The sequence below is a fragment of the Natrix helvetica genome (assembly GCF_964273705.1).
Source record: "Natrix helvetica genome assembly, chromosome: 8".
Classification (NCBI taxonomy): Eukaryota; Metazoa; Chordata; class Lepidosauria; order Squamata; family Natricidae; genus Natrix; species Natrix helvetica.
The window spans coordinates 18,557,445-18,573,075 of NC_138559.1; the positions used below are offsets into that span (position 1 = coordinate 18,557,445).

Genomic DNA, 15,631 nt, shown 5'->3' on the forward strand with positions numbered 1-15,631 from the left:
CGGGGGTCAGTGAGTTGCAATCAATACGTATGAATCGGGGGAAAGCAAACATCCTTATTCACTCAATCCATTTGGAAAATTGGTATAAATTAAGTTCCCTGAATCTGACAGCCAGAAGCTGCGGCTTCCCCAAAGGGGTTTTTTGCTACACTTGAATAGCCTCCAATAACGCTCACATTTGGAAGCAAATATGGGATAGATTTGGAAGTTCCGAATTTATTCCTGATTATTCGGTGAGCATGATCTACTGCCAGTTGCAGGCTGATAGGCATCCTGTCAGACATGCCTCCTTCAGTATCCAAGAAAGAAAAACCTCAACTCCATTTGAATAGAGAGAAAGTACTTTTACTAGATTGATAGCAGCGAAAAGGAAAGCAGGATCTGAGCCAAAAAGGAGCGAACATGTACATATATCAAGCATTTACACAGCATCCTCCCCCCATTTCCCCCTCCCAATGTCCAATCTGTAACTCCCTAAGGTGTCATGTGGGGTGCATCTTCAAAAAGCCTCATCAAGTTGGTATGCCTTGACCAAGTCCAAACATCAGCCATCAGCATGCGCACATGATGATGAGAACACAACTCCCTTCCACATACTTCTCCAGTACCACACGTTTCCCTTCCCAAATACCATGCCCCCACCCTCCCCGTTTCTATGGCAGCCGATAGCAAGCAAGCGAAGCAGAGGCTGAAACATTCAAACCAGTGATGGGATTCAAATTTTTTTACTACCAGTTTTGTAGGTGTGGCCTGGTGGGCGTGGCAGGGGAAGGATACTGCAAAATCCCCATTCCCTCCTGATCAGCTGGGACTCGGTGCTTTTGGCAATAAATTTCTGAAATTGGGAAGCTGGAAAGATCAAACACAGTAAGACAAGCCTTTCTGGAAATTCGAATATTGTTTTTGGCTGGGTGCTGGGAAGGAAGATTTACGAAAGTCATGTCAGATGCTTTCAGCAAGGACCTAATCTTCCCTTAAGGTGTTATCCAGCTCACTTCCTTGCTCTCCAACTGTTGCTGTTTTCCTTTTACTCTTCCTACTGTCACTCCTGCCAAGGAAACCTACATTGGTCAGTATAATTCAGGGCCCTTCAGCTAGAATTACGATTTGCAACAAGTCGATTCACCATTTTTATAATGCATCAAGAGGATTTATGGTGGCAATGGCACCCAAGAGCAGGGTGCAAGGGGGAACTCTGTGGTATGTACATAGCACGTAGAATAACGGAGTTGGAAAGGACCTTGGCGGTCTTCTAGTCCAACACCCTGCTTGCATTTACTCTCCAGACCCGTGCAGGAAACACACAAAGACTGCATTTTTAACTTTGGAGGAAGATGTTTGGCTCACTCAACGTTTAGGAAGTCATGTTCTTTATCTTAGAAACCAAATTGTTATAGTCAGGGCTCTGTGTGCTAAGTATAGTTAGGAAGTTTTGTTGAAGTTCATAGGCTAAATCAGATTCTGCAACGTCACCTGCTGATTTTCTTGATCTATGCATGGTTTGCAAATTTAAGGGAACTGGCCTGGTGTTTTCCTCTGTTTTTTATTTAGTTCATTAATTATTGATTTTGCCTAATTAATCCTGCTTCTGATAATCACATACGGACAACCAAAGCTATGTATAAGGAACCACATAGATTATATTCACTCCACCAATTTAGTTTGGTTTCTGAAATTTTTGCCAAGAACCTTCACATACGTTCCACATAAGGATAATAATAATAATAATAATAAATTTGGATTTATTAGCCGCTCCCTTTCCAAGTAGGACTCGGGGCGGCGTACAATGGAGCATAAAACATAAAAAATATATAACAACACCAAACGTACATACATACACAACATACCTACATACATACACGGAGGAGGAAACAAATTACATCAATAGACAGTTAAAAATCAACTTTAAAATACCCCAATTGTAAAAACCCAATAAAAATTAATATTTAAGGACAATTTGAATGCACGTTTTAAAATTAATGGTAGGGAAATGTTCTAAGAATATGGCAGTCTAGTGACAGAATAATCACTCATACAAGCCTGTACTACCGTATTTATACTACTTAAAAGCTAATATTTGCAATTCAGCCCTAGGCATGTGCATACAAATGCCTTTATCTTCTATTTGCCATCAGCTGCTGTATTGTTGCAGCCTATTGTTGCAATTGGAGAAATACTGTTCTCCATTTACAATACATTATCACAGAAATAACACCTACGTGAGACTTTATTTCTATAAGAAGAGAGAAAGATAAAGTGCCCGTGGAGATTCTCCAAAGTTGGGGGAGATAGCATCCAGGCAGGGGTTAACTCCGTCCAGTATCCAATAGGACTGAGTCTACAAACTGTGATGTCACACCTCCGGTGGTAGCTCCTCCCAGCTTTTAGACTCAGTCTATTCCTGGGCTGGCTGTGCCTTCGCCTCTCTCCTCCAAATTTGGTAGAACAGATAGAAAATTTTCCAATTTGGCTCTTTTTGTTTCTTCAAATTCTCTCCTGCCTTCAATCTAACATCAGGAAGGCAGGGAAAAAAGCTTCGTGATGCTCTGCGGCCTCGCCCTAACCGCAGGGAGGGTGCCACGAATCAGCTCTGGAGCAATCTCCCAGGGGCTTAATCAGCAGCAAAATTTCATGGAGCGGCAAGTTGTTCCATGAATTGACCATGGTGAGTTGGCTGCGGCAGGTGGTCCCATTCCACCTTCCAGAACCGATGGAGCTTCTTGGATAAGAAGCGAAACATCTTCCTCAAGGAAAAACAGTCCAGCTGCTTTTTGAAAAAACACCTTTGAGGAAAAAATAAAGTTGCATTACTGAGCATTTTTATTAGCACTTTCAGCTTAAGATCAGGTCAGCACCTGCAGTGATTCCTCTGCCTTCCCTGCCAGCCCTCTGGTCTCTCTCTGTAATTTCCCAAAAAATGCAGACAGGAATATTGTCTGTAAGTCTGAAAACCCGGTACTTAGCAAAACTAAAATCACTTTGTGAATTTCCTTCTCTGTATGAAGGTTGCAAAAGATTCTGAAGAAGGAAAATGAATTTAGTTATTTTATGTGCCTTCTGGGTAGTAGGGCAAGATACCATGTAATTAGCAGTAACCACAACATGTTGCTCACCCCAGGCTGCTTGTCATTAAACCTATTTTCTCAATTTAAGAGTATAGACAATTGTACATTTGTAACTCCACCCAGGTGGAAACTTGTTACAGTAGAAGAGCTAGCTCAGTGTTTCTCAACCTTGCCAGGTTTGGGAACAGGAACAGAACAAGAATGAAAAGAAAAGAAAAAAGAAAAGAAAAGATTTCACTGAGATGGCCATGTTGCGTAATATCAGAAATTTGGAGCATACAGGTAGTCTTGTCAGGCGTGCCTCCATCAATAACCAAGAAAGAAAACTCCCAACTCCATTGTTCATGGAATTAAAATACTTTTACTGGTTATGAAAAGATAGCAGCGAAAGTAAAGCAGGATCTCAGCCAGAAAGGTGCGAACAAGTACATATCAAATGATAACCCAGCCCCCTCCCTCCAATGACCCCACCCCAGTGTCCAATCTGCAACTCCCTTAGGTGTCATGTGGATTGCATCTCCAAAAGGCATCATCATGTTGGCATGCAGGACGGTTGGCCTTGACCAGGTCCAAACACCGGGCACCAGCATGCGCAGAAGATGGTGAGAAGAAAACTCCCTTTGCCATATCACCTCCTGTACCATTTATTCCCATCAAAAATACCATGCCCCCACCCTCCCCGTTTCTATGGCAGCCGATAGCAAGTAAGCGAAGCAGAGGCTGACAGTAGAAGAGAGTACAGTAGAAGAACTAGCTCAGTGTTTCTCAACCTTGCCAAGTTTGGGAACAGGAACAGGAACAGAAGAATGAAAAGGAAAGAAAAAAGAAAAGAAAAGATTTCACTGAGATGGCCATGTTGCGTAATATCAGAAATTTGGAACGGTATACAGGTAGTCCTTAACTTACGACCACGGTCGAGCCTCAAATTTCTCTTGCTAAGTGTTCTGACCTAAGCTTCCTGATACGGTAAAAAGCACAAGCTTAGTCCCAAAAACCCTCTTTTTATTTCAAAGGCTGTGGATTATGTTCATTCACAGCCTCTAATGAGTCCAGTGGTGGGTTTCGACCGGTATACCCCGATACGGGCGTACCGGTGCCTGCCGGGAGCACCAGGTACCATTCCGGTATGGTGCTGTGGAGGGCCCACCTGCCCGCCCACACTCCTTACCGGTATTTGAGGTTTTTGAGGCTTCTGCACACACGCATGGAGAGTACAGTGCTTGCGCAATGCTTCCCCAAGCAGCTGGAGCGTCGTGGGTGGTAAGTATACATGTGCACGCTGCGCATGTGTGCACGTACGCTGCACGCATTCATGTGTTGGACGCCCAGCCCCTTTACACCATACCAGTTGCAATGGGATCCGGAACCCACTACTGCATGAGTCCCAGTTGTAGTTGTAAAGAGTCCTACAGTAGGCTGCCAAAGTCTTTCAGGATAAGGCTGAGAAGCACCCATCTTTATGTTCCTTGAAACGCTGCCAAAGACTTAATTGGCAATTGCCTTGGCAAGGCTACATGGAGCAAAGAGTCAGAACGGAGCTTTAGAAGGTAAACTGACCAGCATGAACCAAGTGGCTTCTTGCAAAGGCTCACATGCCTTTGCTCCTCCCTTCTGTCTTAACTGTCTTGCCTTCTGGTAGATCTGCACATGCGCCGACTGGGAAGAGGGGGAGTCTGTTCCTCTGCCTCGCTGCTGTCCAGCTTTGGAGGCAGCACATAATCCCAGATGGCCCTGGCCCCCTCTCCGGCTCTGACGCAGAGCCCTCATCCGAGCCTTCCCCAGACTCCAGGACCAGCCCACGTTCCTCCCCAACCTCCTTGCTGTCCGACTCTTCTGCCAGGTCTGCAGGCCACTAGCAGACCATAGCAGTAAAAGATACAGTTGTTCAGTGAGTCTTGCTCCATTTTATGACCTTTCTCGCCAAAGATGTTAAATGAATCCCATTTGTTAAGCTAGTAACACAGGTGTAAAGTGAATCTGGCTTCCCCGCTGACTTTGCTTGTCAGACAGTCACAAAGGTGATCAGATCACACACACACACACACACACACACATACCCGGGACTCTGTAGCTGTCAGAAATATGAACCAGTTGCCAAGCTAATGTGACTAAGGGGAATGCCATAAAGGTCATTAAGTGTAAAAAACAGCCATAAGTCATTTTTTACACGTTTTTGTAACTTCTAACAGTCACTAAACGAATGGATGTAAGTCAAGAACTACCCGTGAAAGGTTCAAAGATATTTTGTCCAAAGCTGTGCTCAGCCATGAAATTCATTGGATGATGAATTTATTCCATGCCAAGAATTTATAGGAATAAATTTGATGACGGTTGATTTTGATGACTGCTGAGTTGTTGATGGTGTTGGCATCTCTGCTTTTTCCATATAAGAAAAGAGCCCCAGACGATTCCAAAATCAAAATAGGTTCCATATTCTTTTGTGATGGGCACAATCGGGACAAAGCCTTGTATTCAGTTGTCAGGAAGAATTATCTGTTCTTAACTTGAGACATAATTAATGGATTTAAGCTGTCAAAGAGCCAGAATGACTCAGGTCTGTTTTGTTAGACTCATGGAAACCCCATCCGCTTACTAAAGTCATTATCCTGGCAAAATCCTTGAATGAGGACTTGGGAGTATAAATTGAAATATACAGGTAGTCCTCGACCTATGGCCACAATTGAACCCGAAATGTCGGTTGCTAAATGAGACAAGTGCCCCACTTTACAACCTTTATAGCCCCATTTTAAGACAACTGCTGCAGTTGTTAAGTTAGAAACACGGCGGTTAAGTGAATCTGGCTTCCCCATTGACTTTGCTTGTCAGAAGGTCACCAAAGAGGATCGCGTGACACCTGGACGCTGCAACGGTCATAGATATGAGCCAGTTGACAAGCGTCCGCATTTTGATTGCGTGTCCGTGGGGATGCTGCAATGGCGGTAAGTGTGAAAAGCGGTCATAAATCACTTTTTTTTCAGTGCCACTGTAACCTTGAACAGTCACTAAACAAACTGTTGTAAGTCGATGTCTACCTGTAAAGCGGTATATAAGTCTAAAGTACTATTGCTGTTGTATCTCCAGACTTGGTTCCTAAATAGCCAATCACAAAGAACCAGGCGGCCTAGCTATTTTTCTTAAATATTCATAGCAGTAGCACTTATATACTGCTTCATATTGCTTTACAGCCCTCCCTAAGTGGTTTACAGAATCAGCCAATTGCCCCCAACAATCTGGGTCCTCACTTTGCCAACCTCGGAAGGATGGAAAGCTGAGTCAATCTGGAGCCGATCAGGATCGAACTCCGGACTGTGGGCAGAATTAGCCTGCAGTACTGCATTCTAACCATTGCAGAAGGGAGGGAGGGAAGGAAGGAAGGAAGGAAGGAAGGAAGGAAGGAAGGAAGGAATAGCAATAGAACTTAGACTTATATGCTGTTTCACAGTGCTTTACAACCCCCTCTAAGCAGTTTACAGAATCAGCCTCTTTGCCCCCAACAATCTGGGTCCTCATTTTACCAACCTCGGAAGGATGGAAGGCTGAGTCAACCTTGAGCCTGGTGAGATTCGAACTGCCAAATTGCAGGCAGCAGAAGTAGCCTGCAGTACTGCATTCTAACCACTGTGCCACAGCAGCTCTTATTCTCTCCAGAAAGCAGTAATTCCAATATAGTGAAACGTGGTGATTTCATTTAAATATTTTTTTTTATATAAAGGATCTCTGTGCAGCCTTGCGAGGACAGTTCTCCTGGTACCCATCTGATATATTAAGCTTCAGCTTTCATGATCTTAGCCAAGAAATACCGGGATGCCGAAAAGCCTTGGCTGTGATTTGCAAAGTCTCTCTTTGCTGTAATTGGCCTTGTCTGTGGTTTGATTTGGCTGACTCTGTGGCTCGCTAACGACATTCCTGTCTGAACACGGCTCTGTTAAAACATCTTCCCTTTCTCCCTTGCCTTCTACTCACTGAGTCATGCTTGTAAACCAGTGATCTTGGGGCATCTCGGGGGTGCCTAATGATAACTCTTGGAAAAACCACACTCAAGACAAAGCTGCCTTGCCTTTTGCCGCAGGAGAACCTCCCATACCGTTGTGCGCTATTCTTGTCCCTTGCTGAGATAAATTACACATCCAGCAACCTGGAGCCATAACCTTCCTTGCACAGAGTTTGTGGTGTCCATAATGCCAATTTTCCTTTGGGGAAATAAACAGTTGAGCCGGGGAGTTACAGAAGCAAATGCATCCTCATAGCAGCTTTCAGGCTACCTCTCTACCTTCATGAGGCCTATCTACCCTTTGTGTGTACAATACAATACACAATACAATACAATAGTAGAGTTGGAAGGGACCTTGGAGGTCTTCTAGTCCAACCCCCTGCCTAGGCAGGAAACCCTATACCGTTTCAGACAAATAGCTATCCAACATCTTAAAGATTTCCAGTGTTGGGGCATTCACAACTTCTAGAGGCAACTTCTGTTCCACTGATTAATTGTTCTAACTGTCAGGAAGTTTCTCCTCAGTTCTAAGTTGCTTCTCTCCTTGATTAGTTTCCACCCATTGCTTCTTGTTCTACCCTCAGGTGCCTTGGAGAATAGTTTGACTCCCTCTTCTTTGTGGCAACCCCTGAGATATCGGAAGACTGCTATCATGTCTCCCCTAGTCCTTCTTTTTCTTAAGCTAAACATACCCAGTTCCTGCAACCGTTCCTCATATGTTTTAGTCTCCAGTCCCCTAATTATCTTTGTTGCTCTTCTCTGCACTCTTTCTAGAGTCTCCACATCTTTTTTACATCGTGGCGACCAGTACAGGTGGTTCCTCTTTAGCGACTGCCTCGTTTAGTGACCATTTGTAATGGAAATAGTGTCAGACTTGTGAGGTAGTGCAAACATGACCAGATAAATTAATTTCTACCAAACGGATTACATTAACATAATTTTGCAAGTCTGAAAATCGACTTCTTCCCTTCGCCTTCGCAGCCCAAGGATCTGTCCTCTGAGACATTTGCTACTGCCATTCTTACTGTGGACTCGGCTGCCTCTTATCTGGCCATTCCCCTCGCCATTGCTTTCTCCCTGCCTCGCAAGGTCATTTTCACATACCGTTACAGATGGCAACGAATAATCCTCACACGGTATGACCTTTGCAGTCTGTAAAGCAAAGGAAAGCTGATATAACTTGCAGGAAATCAGGCGCCGGAGCAGTTCAACTGAACATAGGTTTACTGCAAGCCTACGCTCTCTACCAGAATCTGAACTATTCATGGTCAAAGCCAGCTTGCAGGAGATAAGAGACAATGGAATTCAAGGTGGGCTGGACTTAGATTTCTTGTGGGCGCACTCGAGACCAGTGATGTCCTTGATCCCTCCTTTGGTCATCTCCTACAGCTGATGTCAGATCGAATAAAATAAAAATAATCTCTCAGCACCTCCAAAAGAGACCCAGTTAGAAAAGCCTTCAAAAGTAAAGGTTCCTCCTGCATATGCATGTTGATACAATGGGCTCTAGGGGGTGATGCTCTTCTCAATTTCTTAGCTGAAGAGGCAGCACTGTCCGAAGAGGTCTCCATGGTCATGTGGCCAACACGGCTGAACCCCAAAGGGATGTCTCAGGTTTATTCTCTACTTATGACTAGCTCTCTGTCCACATAATGGAAAGACTGATCAATATTATTCTATGGAGCCATGATGCCAGACTGTGTTTAAAAACTGAGCTTTTTAAACCATATGAATTACATTTTTGCTTTGCTCTCTGGTAGGGATTTTTTTAAAATCTTTTTAAGATAACAGTATTCTTTCCGAAGACTAAAGCAATAGTCTTATTAACATGCAAGCTGAATCCTTGGAAAGGATCCCCTTTTGCAACCTTCTGTCAATGGGGAAGCCGGATTCACTTTGCGACCATGTCACTAACCTACCAAATGCAATGGTTCACCTAACAACTGCGGCAAGAAAAGTCGTAAAGTGGGACAAAACTCACTTAACGGATGTTTCACTGAACAACCTAATTGTGGTCGTAACTCAAGGACCACCCGTATATATAGAGCTTCACCCACATACACTCATTGCCTTTTTTTTTTCCACCGCATTTCAAAATAAATTCCTTTATATTCTTTAAGGAGCCAGGTTCACTTCTTTAACTGCAGGGTCAGACTGGTATAGTATAGCATATTCTTTATTGTCGTTGTACCCAATAAATGCAACGGAATTGGTTTAAGATCAAGGAGAAAACTCGAGGAAACCGTAAAAATAAATAAATAAACAAAGGCTTTGCTGCCAAGAAGATTTGTGGGCTCCACCGTCATCTCTTCCCTTCCTCCTGAAATATGGGCGACCTCTGAGCCGAGGTTGTCAAGGAATCAAACGTATTGCCTTACCATTGGACTTGATTCCAAAGGATTAATGGCTTAGTGAATGGGATGCTAAACCTTAGGGGTGAATGGGTTGCCAAACCTTAGCTGATTATCATCATCATCGGTGAGGGTGATAAATTGTGCCTGAACTACAGGAAAATAATGTCATACAAGTACCGATAGCCGAGGAAGCTAGACTCGGGAGCAATTGGTTGGCTTATATATATACTTGCATTATATGTATGTATGTATGTATTTGTATGTATGTATGTATGGTGTCACAACCCCTGGTATGCCCAAATATGGGAGGGAGCACACTGTTTCCCTTTTCTGTCTTTCGGCTCACTCCAGGAGACCATCCAGGCAGAAAACCATCTTTTCTGTTGCCTTTGTTACGTTTGTGTTGCATTTGTGCTGATAAATAAATAAAGGGAGACGAGTATAGATCTATTTCAAGCTATTTAGCTTTCATCAGCTAGCCATACCCTTACTGGGAATCGAACCTGGGCTGTATTACTTATTATTTATTTATTTATTTATTTATTTATTGGATTGGATCCTGCAATATTTCGTTAATAGACAAAATTGTGTGCCATTTAATGAGACTGCACCACAGTCAAAGGGAGACGCATCCTGGTTCTTCTCTTTTTCTGCTTCTCTTCATGAGATGCACCTCAATTGACTTGATACCAATTTGAATCCCACCTCTGCTAAACCTTACTAGATAGATTTAGCCACAGTGCTTATCTTCAGTAATCTGACCATAACGATATAAACCTTTAGGACAGAGATGTGGAGAAGAGCTGGGAAAGATCCCTTGAGTAGTGAATCCTCGGGTGGAACACAGTATCCCTATTGCTAAGGTACATTGTCCCAAAGTGCATTTTCAAGAAGCAACTGGACTTTCTGGTTTTCTTTTGAAGATGTTTCACTTCTCTTCAGAGCTGAAGAAGCTTCTTCGATGAGAAGCGAAACGTCTTAAATCCACTTTGCCTCTTGAAAAAGCACTTTGGGGACAATCATGACTGAGAATCTCCATAGACGCCAAGCTAGATTTGTTCTACAGCTGTGGTTTGCTGAACAAGCCACAATATCTGGATTTATACCCAGCTATGTGAATCATCAACCATAGCGACTGGGTTCTTAACCAAAGTACTGAGCCTGGCAGTGGTTGCTTATTCAGCAAAATGTGGCTTAAATCATGGGTTAGCAAATGTACAGACCCAACTTGAATGAAAGATGGTGTCTTCCAATAACTATCAAATACGTGGAAATCTCTTTAAGGTCCTATGTTCTGTTTCCATGAATGCAGACAGATCCTTCCAGAGAAGTCCAGCAATATAATTACTACATATGATGTAATTAATACATCTATCATCCTGCTTTGTGTAGCCTGCCTCGTAGGGTGTTAGAAAGTCAAATTGGGCTGAATTCATCTGGTATGCCAAACTAAAATGTGATTTCCCCAGTTGCAATGGATGGCTGTGAAAGCTGGACCATAAGAAAGGCTGAGCGCCGAAGAATGGAGGCCTTTGAACTATGGTGCTGGAGAAAACTCCTGCTAGTCGGTTGGACTGCAAGGCGATCAAACCGGTTAGTCCTAGAGGAGATCAACCCTGATTGCTCTTTAGAAGGCCAGATCCTGAAGATGAAACTCGAATACTTTGGCCACCTAATGAGAAGGAAGGACTCCCTGGAGAAAAGTCTCATGCTTGGAACGATTGAGGGCAAAAGAAGGAGGAGATGACAGAGAAGGAGGTGGCTGGATGGAGTCACCAAAGCTGTCGGCGTGAGCTTAAATGGACTCCGAGGGATGGTAGAAGACAGGAAGGCCTGGAGGAACGTTGTCCATGGGGTCGTGATGGGTCAGACACAACTTTGCAACTTTATTCAATTTCTTTATTCAATTTCTTTATTCAACTAACAACAACAATGTGATTTTTGTGCTTGTGGCTTAAGGCATTGGCTAAATCCAGCCAATGTGTGGCTTATATTTAGTGTATTTTATGAAGCAAGCCAGCTTTGCTTGGAAGTATAAACCATGGTGAACCATGCCTTTGCACGCTGTGTGAGCACCATTGTAGTATGTCAAGGAACAGCTTGACTTCCTTACATCCCCCTTTTTTCCCCACACTCAGCAGAACTTTTCTCTTAGATGTGCAATTGTGGTTTCAGTCTCCATCTGATTCTAATAGCACACAGCTGTGGAAGTTAAGACATCCAATGATTTATGTAAGGATTGACTGGAGTAAGCCTGGTAGTTTGTGAGCTGGGAATATTAGCTGTGTTTCATTAAGCACAAGGCAACCTTCTGAAGTCCATTAAATGAAAAAGCAAGTTATTTTGCAGGGGTGGGGGTGGGGAATTTCAGAGCAAGCTGCAGGGGGAGAGGTAGGTGGTGAATTCGAATTGCAACAGAAGTAAATAAGCATCATAAAAGGTATATATTGTGTGTAAAATTGAGAGTAAAAACAAAAAGCAAATAAGGATTCTGAATATTGTAGTTTTGCTGACCAAAGCTTGAGAGCCTCGTCTTCACCGATGAGGGCAACATTTTAAAATGTGAAAACTTTGCAGTCTTAGTTGAAAGCTTAACTACTGAAGAATCTGGGTACGGAAGATGGCCTGGGAATCTCAAGTCTTTAGTTTTTTTTAAGGTGAAGTGAAAAACATTACAGATAGCCCTCAGTTTATGATCATAAGGGAGCATGTTAATTGTGGTCATAAGCAGCACTTTACTGGCCAAAACGGGGCACTCCCCCCTCCCGCGCCTCATTTTCACCTTCCATGTCTTCCTGCAGCACTCTGTTGGCCAGAAACAGGCCGCACGAGGCCCCTGCATGGCCCTTTTATGCCCTCCCCGGCTTCCAGCAGCACTCTGCCTGCCAAAAATGGGCCACGGGAGGATGCCTGCAGCCCGTTCTGTCCGGTAGAGGCACTGTGGGCCAGCCCTTGGATATTTCCAGTCTGGCCCGTGGGCCGGATTTAAGCACCCCGTGGGCCGGATCCAGTCCGCAGGCCTTGAATTTGACACCCCTGCCCTGTACTATTTCAGACAAATGGTTGTCCAACATCTTCTTAAAAACCTCCGGTGTTGGTACATTCACAACTTCTGGAGGAAGGTCCTTCCACTGATTCATTGTTCTAACTATCAGGACATTTCTCTTTAGTTCTAGGTTGCTTCTCTCCTTGATTAGTTTCCATCTTTGCTTCCTATCCTCCTGCCTTCAGGTGCTTTGGAGAATAGCTTGACTCCCTCTTCTTTGTGGCAGCCTCTGAAATATTGGAAGGCTGCTATCATGTCACCCCTGATCCTTCTTTTAATTAAACTAGACATACCCAATTCCAGCAACTGTTCTTTTACCCTCCAGTCCCTTAATCATTGTTGTTCCTCTTCTCTGTATTCTTTCTAGAGTCTCAGCATCTTTTTGACATTGTGACGACCCCTTTTCCTCGCCCATCATGGGTTTCTAATGAAAAACCCAACTTACTCCTTTGCGTTGCATCTCTTGAGTAGGGATCGGCAGGTTTACCTGTAGCAGTGCATATTTGGTTTGTTGGAGGAAATGCCTCTTAAGGACAAATGGCTTTAATTAGCCAGTGGTGCTCAGTCTCATTCCATGCTTGACCCTAACTTAGAAGAAAAGAAAGGGAGGAAGAAAGGAAGGGAGGGAGGGAGGAAGAAAGGAAGGAAGAAAGAAAGAAAGAAAGAAAGAAGGAAGGAAGGAAGGAAGGAAGAAAGAAAGAAAGAAAAAAGAAAGAAAGAAGAAGGGAAGGAAGGAAGGAAGGAAGGAAGGAAGAAAGAAAGAAAGAAAGAAAGAAAGAAAGAAAGAAAGAAAGAAAGAAAGAAAGAAAGAAAGAAAGAAAAAAGAAGGAAAGAAAGAAAGAAGAAAGAAAGAAGAAGGAAGGAAAGAAAGAGAGAGAGAGAAAGAAAAGAAGGAAAGAAAGAAGAAAGAAAGAAAGAAAGAAAGAAAGAAAGAAAGAAAGAAAGAGTAGTTTCAATCATTAGAAAAACAAGAGTGGAAGCTTCTTAGAAAAGTTATAAAGTAATAAAAGTACAGCAAGACCGGATTCGTTCGGGAGTTCCTGGATAATGCAGCAAACCTGTGTTTCTTTTCTTGACAGCAGAGTTGATTCAGTGTGTGTCCCATCCATCTGTGAAACACATCAAAGGGTCATCCCCAATTATCTTATTTTAACTTTGCTTTGCAATACGGCCCCAATTTCCTCTTTCCTGGAGTAAGGAGAGCTCCAAGCCAGTTGCTGCTGTTATAGTTAATCTCCTCTCCATTACAACAATCCGTTTGCTTTGCAGTGCTTGGTTTTGGGCCTCCACCAAGAAAACTTCGTCGCAGGAACAGAGTCCAGCAGAAGCAAAACAAAAGACGAAGGTTTTGTAAATCCAGCTTGGACACCTGCTACATATATTGATCTCCCAGGCCATCGGGGGACTCTGCTTGGCATCCTATGTTTAATTTTTTTTTTAAAAAAAAGTCCTGGCTCATACTTGAGAGCTTAGTTCTTGGAAGGCATTGGTAATTCTAGATCTTGTTTTACTTTGGTAATTGTCCCTGAAAAGTAAACAGTTAAATAAGGCAATGGGGTTACACCCTTCCCATATTTTTCTTAGAGCTACTTGCAAAAATTCGTTTTGAATGACTGGTGTTCTTTGGCCTCTGGGAGAGAGAAAACTTTCTTTGGGATATCGTATTTTTACAGTCAGTTGCTGGCTTCCCACCTGCTTTTCCACCAGTCCCATTATGCCACCCCCCCCCCATCGCCCCCCACTGCTGACTTCACTGCTGGTATTTGTGCTTCCCTAATTACTGTTTAACATGTGTAAGTATTTGTGTATACATACAAAGAGGGACAATCCCCCCCCCTCCAAATGCCTTGGACTTTCTGGGGGGAAAACAGAAAAGAAAGTACTAATATACAAGTATATATTCAAGCGTGAGATATAAAGGGAAAAAACATAGTTAGGATAGATTAACGAAGGAAAGGGAATAAGAAATACTAAACTATATTTGGATTTGTGGAAATACCATCCTAAGGAAACATACCGTATTTTTTGGAGTATAGGACGCACCTTTCCCCCCCCCCCCCCAAAAAAAGAGGGTGAAAATCTGGGTGTGTCTTATACATTGAATACAGCATTTTTGGCCTACCGAAACCCCAACCCCTTTGCAAAATGGACGTGCAGAGGGTTTGGGAGGCTTGCAAAGTGCTCCTGAGGGCTGGAGAGGGAAAAATGAGCAAAAAATGGGCCTTTTTTGCTCATTTTTCCCTCTCCAGCCCTCAGGAGCACTTTGCAAGCCTCCCAAAGCTGTGCATGCCCCCCCCCCTTTTTTTTTTGCAAAAACGAGGCATGCAGAGAGTTTGGGAGGCATGCAGAGTGCAAAAACCATTTTTTAAAAAAATTCACCTCTTCAAAATCTTGGTGCGTTTTATATTCCGGTGCATCTTATAGTCCAAAAAATACAGTAAATTGAGATTTGAAAGAGATACCCATAACAACAGAAAAAAAAGGAAGAGAGGAGGAGAGGAAGAGGAGGGAAGGAAGAAAGGGGCAAGGAGAAGAGCGTGGAAGGGAGAGAAAGAGGAGGAGAGAGGGTAGGAAGGGGAAGAGGAAGAGTAGGAGTAGGGGAGAGGTAAGGCAACTTAGAACTGAGGAGAAATTACCTGACAGTGAGAACAATTAATCAGTGGAACAGCTTGCCTCCAGAAGTTGTGAATGCCCAAACACTGGAAATCTTTAAGAAGATGTTGGATAGCCATTTGTCTGAAACGGTATAGAGTTTCCTGCCTAGGCAGGGGGTTGGACTAGAAGACCTCCAAGGTCCCTTCCAACTCTGCCATTTTATTGTAAAATGCCTTGGACTTTTCTATCATTTCTCTGTTGTGCTGTGGACCAAGGTTGAAACAATACAGGCATTTCTTGACTTAGAGCCATTCGTTTAGTGACTGTTCAAAGTTACAACTGCATTGAAAAAAGTAACTTGCCACCGGTTTTCACACTTACGACTGTTGAAGCATCTCCCTGGTCAGGGGATCAAAATTCCGGCCCGTGGCAACTGACATGTACTTTGCAGTGTCCTGGAGTCACGCGATCTTCCCAGCTGGCTTCCAACAAAGTCAATGGGGAAGCCAGTTTTGGTTAACAACCACTTGATTCACATAACTGTGGTGGTTCACTTAACAACTGTGGCAAAAAAAGGTTG

The 15,631-nt window shown here is 43.4% G+C and overlaps 1 protein-coding gene across 1 annotated transcript in view; it reads left to right on the forward strand.

Moving 5' to 3' along the window:
- The window catches only part of DCPS (decapping enzyme, scavenger), a 63,507-nt gene that overhangs the window by 23,093 nt on the left and 24,783 nt on the right, over positions 1–15,631 (forward strand). The window lies entirely within an intron of this gene.